The sequence below is a fragment of the Pistacia vera genome, unplaced genomic scaffold (genome assembly GCF_008641045.1).
Source record: "Pistacia vera cultivar Batoury unplaced genomic scaffold, PisVer_v2 Contig671, whole genome shotgun sequence".
NCBI classification, from domain to species: domain Eukaryota; kingdom Viridiplantae; phylum Streptophyta; class Magnoliopsida; order Sapindales; family Anacardiaceae; genus Pistacia; species Pistacia vera.
In genome coordinates this window covers 267,467-279,718 of record NW_022196525.1, presented here as the reverse complement: position 1 = coordinate 279,718, position 12,252 = coordinate 267,467, and the positions used below count along the sequence as shown (strand labels likewise).

Here is a 12,252-nt window from a genome sequence, read left to right as displayed (position 1 = left end):
TGAAAGACAATAACTGGTATTCTTTTGTGCATAATCTGCAAATGTAAAATCAGTCCTGTTTCATTTGGATTTTGTTATTTTTTGGGATTATTTTAGTCTTGAAGTTACCATGTTTTCAATAAAAAAAGGCCAAAAACCACAATAATTGCAGCAAAACAACTAAATATCCTTGAAAAAACACTCAATTTACAGCAAGCAGACGAAACTCAAGACAAAATTCCCTATATACACCACTACCATCAAGTTTCATAATTCGCTCTATAGAACAATTGCAGCATCAGCTTGGTTCTTAAGTATTCTTCAGAGAGTCTTGACTAAGTAAATGACTAAACCTGAAAAATCGATCTTCACTCGTCTTGTCTTGTCATAGAATGTTTTTTCTCCACCGGAAATGCTCTCAATAGCTGTTTAGAGCATACGTTCTGTGCCTGTGTAGCATTATTTACCCGCTTCGCTCTTACCCAAGCAGGCTCCTGAAGAAAAAACAGGCCTTAGATTCATATATAGTGCTGAAAATCTTCTATTTAGCTACTAAGAGGAAAGCGAATTGGATTAATTTTACATGAGGATCCACGTAGACATTACCTCAGGAACTAAGCCGAAAAGCCAAATTTGATCAGCAGGAGAACATGTTCCATGATGAGAATTCCTGCAAGCCCCGGCTCTACTTTCCATTTCCCTTCCTCATCATATAACCATACTAGAAGGGCAGAATTGGTGCAAATTGACATCACTATTAGAAACTGTTGATTTGAGTGGTAGACCGATGTTAGTAAGAAAAAGGTAACTAATAAACATTGAATATAGAAGAATAGAAGATGACGGCAATGGTGTCCTGAGGACCTGAAATATATTTATCCAAGCTCAATGATGTTGCAGCACGAGGAAATGGTCGTTTCAACATAGAAAGTAGCTTCAATGCATCTGTTCTAATTTCCATGATGTTGTTCTACATGCCAAACTTTACTTTATATTAAACTTTCAGGGTCGAGCCAATGTTAAAAACTATTCAGAAATGCGTCAAAATACCAATAAAAAAAATGTATACCACCGCACTGAAGGCAAATGCCAGAGGAAAGGCACAAGCAAAAATCATGATCATAAGAACTGCAATGCCAACTCCAGAAAATTGCACACAATTGAGTTATTCATTCGCAGAGGCCTAAATGTTTCATGATGTTGACAATGCTTCAAATCCAAATGGATGAGACAACCAAAATACATTGAATTATATTACTAAAATCTAACTAAATTGCAAATTACACTAGTGCATCTTTTTTATCAAGTATGGAATCCATATCTGATTCTAGATCATCCAGCAGGCATAAACAGTTTTTAATGCACAACATGGTTTGAAATGATATAAAACGGAATTCATATGCTTTAAGCTTTTATGGTTCGAAGATGCACCATTCCATGTTTTGATAGTGGCAAGAATCGTTCATATTACCATCAAACAGACCATCCTCTACCTCGTCACCAATACTTGCAGAATATGCAGGTTTCAGGTACTTTTCTCCACCCTGGAGGTGAATGGATCTTCTCACTTTTTGATCTTATCATGTTTTTTCTTGTTTCTAGATACAGAAAAAAGTGTGACCCATTATCTGCAAACTCAAATGGGATATAATATAAACTCGCTTATAGTCACATTAAGAAGATAATTGGAAATGCTCACCTGATGTCTGTATTTTTTATAGCTGTACTTGAGATACGGCAAAGAATTTTCCAACAAATTTTCCACACACTAAACAATAATTTCAAATCCAAAGAATAAGTAATCCAATGAGTTGAGAAAAACTAAAAAACAAAGAAATCTAATCATATAGTTTATACCTCAGAGATCAGAAGGCGCTGCATCGACATTGACGAAGAGTTGTAAAATTGCGATGTAGAAGGGCAGATAGAAAATTCCTATGTAGACTGCATAAAATAAAGACCAAAGACCTGCAATATAAAGTGAGCCACTTTAGTGATATTTCCAGAAATGGAGGGAAAACAAATATGATGTATTAATTGCTGCTCATTACTTTGTACACAAGCTGTCAGCCGTATTCTGTATTTTCATTGTTTCATATTTGATGAGCTGACAGATATTTTACCCCAAACTGTGAAAATGCTGAATGACAAAAAGATAAATGCCTGTCAAACCAAACCTGAAAAACCACAAGAACAGTGTCAAGATACCAAACCATTTTCAGAAACAAATACAATAAGAATTTACTATACATATAATGGCAAGTACTAAAATGGAAGTGATATCCATCATCAACAAATAGCCCAATCGGAAGCCTGTTCCCCGAATATAATGTGGAGTGATGTGGAATAGAACTCAATAACATGATTGCTTAAGACTATCACTAGAGATCATGATTATTGTGGAATGTCAGATACTCTGCTTCACTACATAAAAAAAACGTGAAATATGTAGTAGTAAATTGATGTAGAACTATACGAATAACAAAATGATATTAAAATATGTAGTACTATGCATCAACATGTAGACTAAAACTGTATAATTCCATAAATATCATAATAAAACACGATACCAAGCTAGTAGCTCACAAAGTAAAGTAATCATAAGCTGACACATACAAGAATGTAGATAGCATGACTAAAATCTTACTTCAGTAAGTCAGATCCAATACTCGTAAAGATGAGCATAGGCCAACTCAAATGGCAACTGGAGGCAGATGATGCTCAGATAATAATAGCTCATTCTGAATCGCATGAGATATCCCAGCCATTCATATCTTTGGTATAACTGCTCTCCTGTGTGTTATCCATTCCCATTTTTTTCATAAGTTCCACAGGAGATTGAACGGAGCCACAATCCATGCCCAAAAGTTTCTGTCCTTGGCTGGCACCAATGTATAGTTATATGCCATCTACACAACTCAAATCCACAGAAGGAGTAAGAATACTGATAGATTATATAACAAAGCTAAAAGAGAGAAAGAGAGCCCAATTATGCACATATATAACAATTGCAAAACCACTCAAAGTAAACCAACATACCGAGCTAGTAGGGCATAGTTTTTACGTTTCCAGAACTGGAAAAACAACACAGCCCATAAAATTATGCTTATGAAAACACTGGGAGCACTAGCAACTGCAATGATCTGAGAGAAACATTAAGCAAGACATGAAAAGCTTAGTGTACCGCTGCTGACATGAAAGACATTAACAGCCTATAAACATATGAAAAGAAAGTGAGACTTACCCAAAATCAACGAATTGCAAAATAAGCCCAAATGCAGCCGGAAAGAACATCCAACGTGTTACTTTTCAAGAAAGCAAAATAGATAGCAACCTAAACAGCATAACATGATCATGATGAGAATCAAGCAAGAAATTAGACATGATGGTCAGTGAACATAGTGCAGCCATGCTCACCTTGTCCCATAATATGATAAATCTCATCGATTGGCTGGTCAGTCAAATCCCACAATTGAGTGCCCAACTTCTCAGGAGCTCTTCCTCTTGGTTTCATCTATAAGCCATAGTTATCTTACTTCCAGAGTTCAGATGACACTAGATTACACATAATTGGTAATAAAACTAACTTGACCGTGTAAAGGAAAAACTTGTTAATAATGCCCTCGCATTCCAGCTTTCAGAAAGATTGTCCAACTTCCCAAGGGAATTCTTGCCATCAAAATTTAAAACTATAACTGAGTCACTCTGTGTACCTGTCAATTTAAACTATCTAGATTGTGAAGAATATATTGATTACATGTTCAAGCACATAAGTATTAGTGTATTTTACACAGATTCCGTACATGTACAAGTATTTAAAGACAGGCACAAAAGGACAAAATTAGAGGGATATATGTGAACCGAACATACAAGAGATAATTTAATTCAAAATATCGTTTAATAGTTTGTATGAATTTAAACTATCAGTTTTAAGCCACATATAAAGAGAACATAAACCCCTAGATACATTTGTTCTTTTCTATTTCTCTTATGAGGATAAAGTCATAAACAGAATGCATCCAACACTAGTAAGAAAAACTAAGTTTGTAACATGAACCACAAAATAATTGAGATGCCACATAAATTATATTAAGTGCTTATTTCTGTAAAACAAATTCAAATTGACTGTCTGGGAAGATAAACAAAGTTCACTGGAAGGAAAATAAAATGGTGGAAAGACTCACGATCCTGTAATAAGTGTTGGTGCACTGAAAACGCTACACCAACTAAACAATGAACCATCTGGCTGTTTCACAAAAGCATTGACCTCTTCCCATTCAAATGGAGATCCATTCCTGAAAATTAAATGATGGAATAAATATTCACCCAACTATGACCACTTTCTTATGAAAGTGGGATATCAGGACTAATCATCAAGGAAACTTAGATGATAATAGTAGAAATCCTTGACATAGAACTGCAAGCAGTAATACCAATACGAGTAGGTTTCCTCATCATCTCAGCCGCAGCCCTCCCAAGTCTCCAGCGGTGCTGCACCTGAACATTGTTATGAATCAGCAATTCAACTCAAGAAAACTTGGGATTTTCCAAAGGGAGAGAGTATCCAATGCTATCGGCAAGATACAGAGAAGACCATTAATTAGTAAATCTGTATGACATTATATTAGTTTCAAGCCCCAAAATAAAGAAAAGACAAAGAAATAAACTTCCCAGGTGCTTCCATTATTACCATCATATTACTTTGAACTTCAAGCATCAGCAAACCTACATTGTCTTTGGAATATCTATCAAAATAATGAAAAGTTTCAACTTCAGAGGAATGAAACGGCTTTCCTTAAGTAGATAAATTAATATAATAAATTGGTCAGTATTAATAAATTCCTTACCGTTGCAGGGATTAGTTGCTACACAAACAAGATGGGGTGATGAACAATCAGTAAAGTTAAAACCTGATTTTCTTCCACACTCCTCTTTCATGACTTCATTTTTATGTGAAGCCCAATTGTTTCAAATGGGAAATGGAAAGGCATGAATCCTTTGAACCTAAATTCAAAAACAGAATATTCTCCTAAACACACACTGTTGCACCAAAAAAAAAAAAAAAAAGAAAAAAAAAGAAAAAAAACATCAGTCGAAATGAAGCAAGGAATTTTCTTTACAGAAGGAACAAGATTAATATGATTGCAAACCATTTATGGCAAACAAAATTTAGTATTAATTAAACATCATGGGCTGGATATTTTATCATGAAGAAGAAGTCTTTTTCCTAAAAAGAAAACTTTAACATAGAGAGAATGAAAAGAAACAAAACCTGATAAAATCATCTGAACTCCAGAAACTCTATCAATATCAACCCCACTTTCCTGAACTCAGCTTCAAGAATCTCAACGCAATCACGACTCTCCTTTCTTCTGGGACATTGCTCTGGGACACACACCCCAATCTCATAAACAACCTCATCCTCTTCATGCCCATTCATTTCCAACAGAATTCACACAGAACCAAGAGGAATAAATCAAACAGGTCTTCTACAGCAGCCCAGAGGATCCAGTGGCGATTATATCAATGAAGACAAAAACTTTCTTGCTGAAACGGCTCAAGTAACCGAAACGGTCTTATTTCCACCCAAATTTGCTCTCTGTAATCAGGATCAAATCAAATTTGCTGAAATGCAAATGCCGGTCACCAACAAAAGAGTGATTTTTGGTTTAAACAGCCAAAATTGCCAAAGGGTCTACTCTTTCGAATCAGACAACCAAACAGAAAAATTTTTAGTCCAAATAGCTCAAAAAACAGAAGGGTTTCCCAATTTTAACTCAAATAGCCAAACGGATATCTGTTGTAGACAAACAACCCTGGTAATCAACCAAATAGACAAATTTATGCTAAAAAACATAACATAAAAACTCAAAAAACAAAAAACAAAATAAAACGACGTTTTAGATCAAAACAGCTAAAAAATAGCAATTTATTAGGATCACAAAACACTCAAAAAACAGAGACCAAACAGTTAGTTGCTGCCTAGGCAACGGGGCTCACCTTGAATTGTAATAAAGGAGAGAGAGAGAGAGAGAATGGCACATAGGACGCTGTCCAAGAAGCGACACACGTGGAGTGTTAAGGCTGTCTTTGGCGGTACGTTTTTGATTGGTTCGGTTTTCTGTTCACTTATCTATCATAACCTTTTTGGTGACTCAAGAGGCACACCATTCAATGCACAGCCTTGATTTTATAAAATAAAAACTCCTCTTAATGAAGAAAAAACAAAGCTTTATGATCCATGAACTCAACTCAAAAGTCTCCATCTCATCCTGCAATTTGCATAATGAGATAATGGCAGAAATTATTCTTCACATTTGCGGCCAAGATTGTGAGGATCATATTCATATAAATTGATTATATTCCTTCAACTATTAAATACAAGTATCTGATTAATTCTTTTTAATTTGAGATCTCAGATTATTATTATTCTTCTTTGACTCAATGTAGCAAAAATATTGATGTGAGATGAACAGGGCATTAAATTACAGGAGCTACTGTTACATTACATTTGGTGAAACTTTGGTTCAGAAAAGTCAATTATAGAATTTAATTTCATTCATGTCATTTCAGAGTTTACAGGTTGCTAAATTTTTTTATTATTTTTAATTGTTATTTCTAATATTTTTATTGATTAAAACTGAATATTAAGGAGCTTGATTTGATATATTTCCTTCATTTTTTTTTTAATTGTTTTAGCAATAGGGAATTAGGGACAGGTTGAATTGATAAGAGATCAGAGTTTATTTTATTTTTATGATTTTTTTTCTACTTTTATATTATTTTCAGGGCTAAATTTTTTTTCCACCCAAACTTTAGCAATGTACATTCCCTACCCATAAACTTTGAAAAAAAACATATTCCCACCCATCATCAATATTGGTCAAATGGAATTTGTTACCTTACAAGGATAAAGCTACGAAAAGACAATACTCTTTACTATTTGACTTTATAATTTTTAACGATGTTAAATAACAGTTTCTCATCCAAACTTTATTAAATATATTTTTCACCCCTAGTTTGGTTTATGTTAATTTTATGGTTAGTAAATTAAAAAAAAAAAAAAAACTAGTTATCAAAATAAATAAAAATCTAAAAATAAAAAAATAAAAAAATTTAAAAAAAGAAATTCAAAAACTAAATCGTAATCGCACTAATCGAATCACACCTAGCCCAATGCGATTCAAGCAGGTTGAAATTGCACTTGGCTAGGTGCGATTCTGGCCAACTGAAATTTTTTCAGTTTTTTATTTTATTTTTAAAATTTTCATTTCTAGATTTTTCTTCTTTCTTACAATTTTTGAGTTTTTTTTTTCATAAATTATATTGTTATATAATTTCATAAAATATATAAAATTTTAATGAAATATTGTTTTGTAGTTTTATAAATATTTAATTGACAAATATTGTTATAATTTATAAAAATAAATAAATATAATTTTAATTTTTTTTAAAAATACATATACTTTAAAAGTGGAACCTCCATTGTAATTATAGAAATTGAAGATAGGGGATTTAAATGGCTGATTCCCAAGTTGGTGAAGGTAATTTATGTGTTTATAATTTAGAGGTGTAAGTAACATTAAACCTATAATATATGTTGTGCAAGTTTTAATGCTACAACATGGTTTGAAATGATATAAAACGGAATTCATAGCTTTAAGCTTTTATTTGGTTCGAAGATGCACCATTCCATTGTTTGATAGTGGCAAGAATCTGTCATATCCATCAAACAGACCATCCTCTACCTCGTCACCAATACTTGCAGAATATGCAGGTTTCAGGTACTCTTTCTCCACCCTGGGTGACATGGATCTTCTCACTTTTTGATCCTTTATCATGTTTTTTTCTTGTTTCTAGATACAGAAAAAATGTTGACCCATTATCTGCAAACTCAAATGGAGGAATATATAAACTCGTCTTATAGTCCACATTAAGAAGATTTGGAATGCTCACCTGATGTCCTGTTTTTTATAGCTGTACTTGAGATACGGCAAAGAATTTTCCAACAAATTTTCCAACACCTAAACAATAATTTCAAATCCAAAGAATAAGTAATCCAATGAGTTGAGAAAAACTAAATAACAAAGAAATCTAATCATATATTTATACCTCAGAGATCAGAAGGCGCTGCATCAAGACTTGACGAAGAGTTGTAAAATTGCGATGTAGAAGGCATGATAGAAAATTCCTATGTACGACTGCATAAAATAAGACCAAAGACCGCAATAAAAGTGAGCCACTTTAGTGATATTTCCAAATTTGGAGGGAAAACAAATATGATGTATTAATTGCTGCTCATTATTGTGCACCAAGCTGTCAGCCCTGTATTCTGTATTTTCATTGTTTTCAATTTGATGAGCTTGACAGATATTTACCCCCAACTGTGTAAAATGCTGAATGACAAAAAGATAAATGCCTGTCAACAAACCTGAAAAACCACACAAGAACAGTGTCAAGATACCACCTTTCTCAGAAACAAATACAATAAGAATTTACTATCAATATAATGGCAAGTACTAAAATGGAAGTGATATCCATCACAACAATTTAGCCCAATCGGAAGCCTGTTCCCCGAATATATGTGGCAGTGATGTTGGAATAGAACTCAATAACATGTGCTTAAGACTATCACTAGAGATCATGATTATTGTGAATGTCAGATACTCGCTTCACTACATAAAACAAACGTGAAATATGTAGTATTAAATTGATGTAGACCTATACGAATAACAAAATGATTTAAATATGTGTACATGCATCAACGTAGACTAAACTGTATTAATTCCATAAATATCATAATAAACACGATACCAACTAGTAGCTCACAAAGTAAGTAATCATAAGCTGACACACTACAAGAATGTAGATAGCATGACTAAAATCTTACTTCAGTAAGTCAGATCCAATAACTTCGTAAAGATGAGCATAGGCCAACTCAAATGGCAACTGGAGGCAGATGATGCTCAAGATAATAATAGCATCATTTCTGAATCGCAGAGATATCCCAGCCATTCATATCTTTGGTATAACTGCTTCTCCTGTGTTTATCCATTCCCATTTTTTTCATAAGTTCCACAGGAGATTGAACGAGCCACAATCCATGCCCAAAAGTTCTGTCCTTGGCTGCACCAATTGTATAGTTTATATGCCATAACACACTCAAATCCACAAAGGAGTAAGAATCTGATAGATATATAACTAAAGCTTAAAAAGAGAGAAGAGGCCCAATTAGCACATATATAACAATTGCAAAACCACAGTCAAATAAACCACATACCGAGCTAGTAGGCAAGTTTTTACGTTTCCAGAACTGGAAACAACACAGCCATATAAATTATGCTTATGAAAACACTGGGAGCACTAGCAACTGCAATATCTGAGAGAAACATTAAGCACAGACATGAAAAGCTAGTGTACCGCTGCTGACATGAAAGACATTAACAGCCTATAAACATATGAAAAGAAGTGAGACTTACCCAAATCAACGAATTGCAAAATAAGCCCAAATGCAGCCGGAAAGAACATCCAACGTGTATACTTTTCAAGAAAACAAAATAGATAGCAACCTAAACAGCATAACATGATCAGATTGAGAATCAACAAGAAATTAGACATGATGGTCAGTGAACATAGTGCAGCATCATGCTCACCTTTGTCCCATAATATGAATAAATCTCATCGATTGGCTGGTCAGTCAAATCCCACCAATTGAGTGCCCAACTTCTCAGGAGCTTCTTCCTCTTGTTTCATCTATAAGCCATAGTTATCTTACTTCCAGAGTTCAGATGACACTAGATTACACATAATTTGGTAATAAAACACTTGCCTACCGTGTAAAGGAAAAACTTGTTTAATATGCCCTCGCATTCCAGCTTTTTCAGTAAAGATTGTCCAACTTCCCAAGGGAATTCTTTGCCATCAAAATTTAAAACTATAACTGAGTCACTCTTGTTTACCTTTCAATTTAAACTATCGATTGTGAAGAATATATTGATTCTGTTCAGCACATAAGTATTAGTGTATTTCTACACAGATTCGCTACATGTACAAGTATTTAAAGACACACAAAGGAAATAAAGAGGTATATGTGAACCGAACATACAAAGAGATAATTAATTCAAACATCGTTTAATTAGTTTTGTTGAATTTACCTATTTGTTAAGCAACATATAAAGAGCATAAAACCCCTAAGTACATTTGTCTTCTTTTCTATTTCTCTTGAGGAAAAGTCATAAACAGAATGCATCCAACCTAGAAGAAAAACTAAGTTTGTAAATGAACCACAAAATAATTGGAGATCACATAAATTTATATAAGTGCTATATTTTCTGTAAAACAAATTCAAATGACTCTGGGAAGATAAACAAAGTTCACTGGAAGGAAAATAAAATGGTGAAAGACTCACGATCCTGTATATAAAGTGTTGGTAGCACTGAAAACGCTCACACAACTAAACAATGAACCTCTGGCTGTTCACAAAAGCATTGACCTCTTCCCATTCAAATTGGAGATCCATTCCTGAAAATTAAATGATGGAATAAATATTCACCCAACTATGACCACTTTCTTAGAAAGTGGGATATCAGACTAATCTCAAGGAAACTTAGATGAAATAGAAATCCATTGAAATAGAACTGCGCAGTATACCAATACGAGTAGGTTTCCTCATCTGCATCTCAGCCGCAGCCCTCCAAAATCTCCACGGTGCTGCCACCTGAACTTGTTATGAATCAGCAATTCAACTCAAGAAAAACTTGGATTTTCCAAAGGAGAGAGTATCCAATGCTATCGAGCAGATACAGAGAAGACCATTAATTAGTAAATCTGATGACATTATTATTTAGTTTCAAGCCCCAAAAATAGAAAAGACAAAGAAATAAACTTCCCCAGGTGCTTCCATTATTACCATTCATATTACTTTGAACTTCAAGCATCAGCAAACCTACATTGTCTTTGGAATATCTACAAAAAATAATGAAAAGTTTCAACTCAGAGGAATGAAACGGCTTTCCTTAAGTAGATAATTAATTAATAAATTGGTCAGATATTTAATAAATTCCTTACCGTTGCAGGGACTTAGTTGCTACACAAACAAGATGGGTGATGACACAGTTAAAAGTTAAACCTGATTTTCTTCCACACTCATTCTTTCATGACTTCATTTTTTATGTGAAGCCCAATTATTTCAAATGGGAAAATGGAAAGGCATGAATCCTTTGAACCTAAATTCAAAAACAAATATTCTTCCTAAACACACACTGTTGCAACACAAAAAAAAAAAAAAAAAAAAAAAAAAAACATTCCATCGAAAGAAGCAAGGTTTTTCTTTACAGAAGGAACAAGATTAATATGATTGCAAACCATTTATGGCAAACAAAATTTAGTATTAATTAACATCATGGGCTGGATATTTTATCATGAAGAAAGAATGTCTTTTTCCAAAAGAAAACTTTAAACATAGAGAGAATGAAGAAACAAAACCTTGATAAACTCATCTGAAACTCCAGAAACTCTATCAACTATCAACCCCACTTTCCTGAACTCAGCTTCAAGATCTCAACGCAATCACGACTCTCCTTTCCTTCTGTGACTTGCTCTTCGGACCACCACCCCAATCTCATAACAAAACCCATCCTCTTCATGCCCATTCATTTCCAACAGAATTCACACCAGAACCAAGAGGAAATAAATCAAACAGGTCTCTCACAGCAGCCCGAGAGATCCAGTGGCGATTATATCATGAAGACAAAAACTTTCTTGCTGAAACGGCTCAAGTAACCGAAACGGTCTTATTTCCACCCAAATTTGCTCTCGTAATCAGATCAAATCAATTTTGCTGAAATGCAAATGCCGGTCACCACAAAAGATGTGATTTTTTGTTAAACAGCCAAAATTGCCAAAAGGGTCTCACTCTTTCGAATCGACAAACCAAACGAAATAATTTTTAGTCCAAATAGCTCAAAAAACGAGAAGGGTTTCCCATTTTAACTCAAATAGCCAAACGGATATCTGTATGTAGATCAAAACCTGGTAATCAACCAAATAGACAAATTTATGCTAAAAAACATAACATAAAACTCAAAAAAAACAAAATAACGACATGTTTTAGATCAAAACTTTAAGTTACTTGAGCAAGTTTAATTCTCCAACCCCATATAAATTCAGCAATATACAATCTGTTGTTTCTCAAACAAGCTGCTGCAGCAGCAGCCAACCATTAGCCATGTCTGTGAAGAAGACTCTTTCTTTGAAAAGCAAAAGCAAGAAAGA

The 12,252-nt window shown here is 33.9% G+C and overlaps 1 pseudogene; it reads right to left on the bottom strand.

Moving 5' to 3' along the window:
* Window positions 1-300: 300 nt before the first annotated feature.
* Window positions 301-12,207, bottom strand: LOC116112943 (annotated as a pseudogene).
* Window positions 12,208-12,252: the final 45 nt, after the last annotated feature.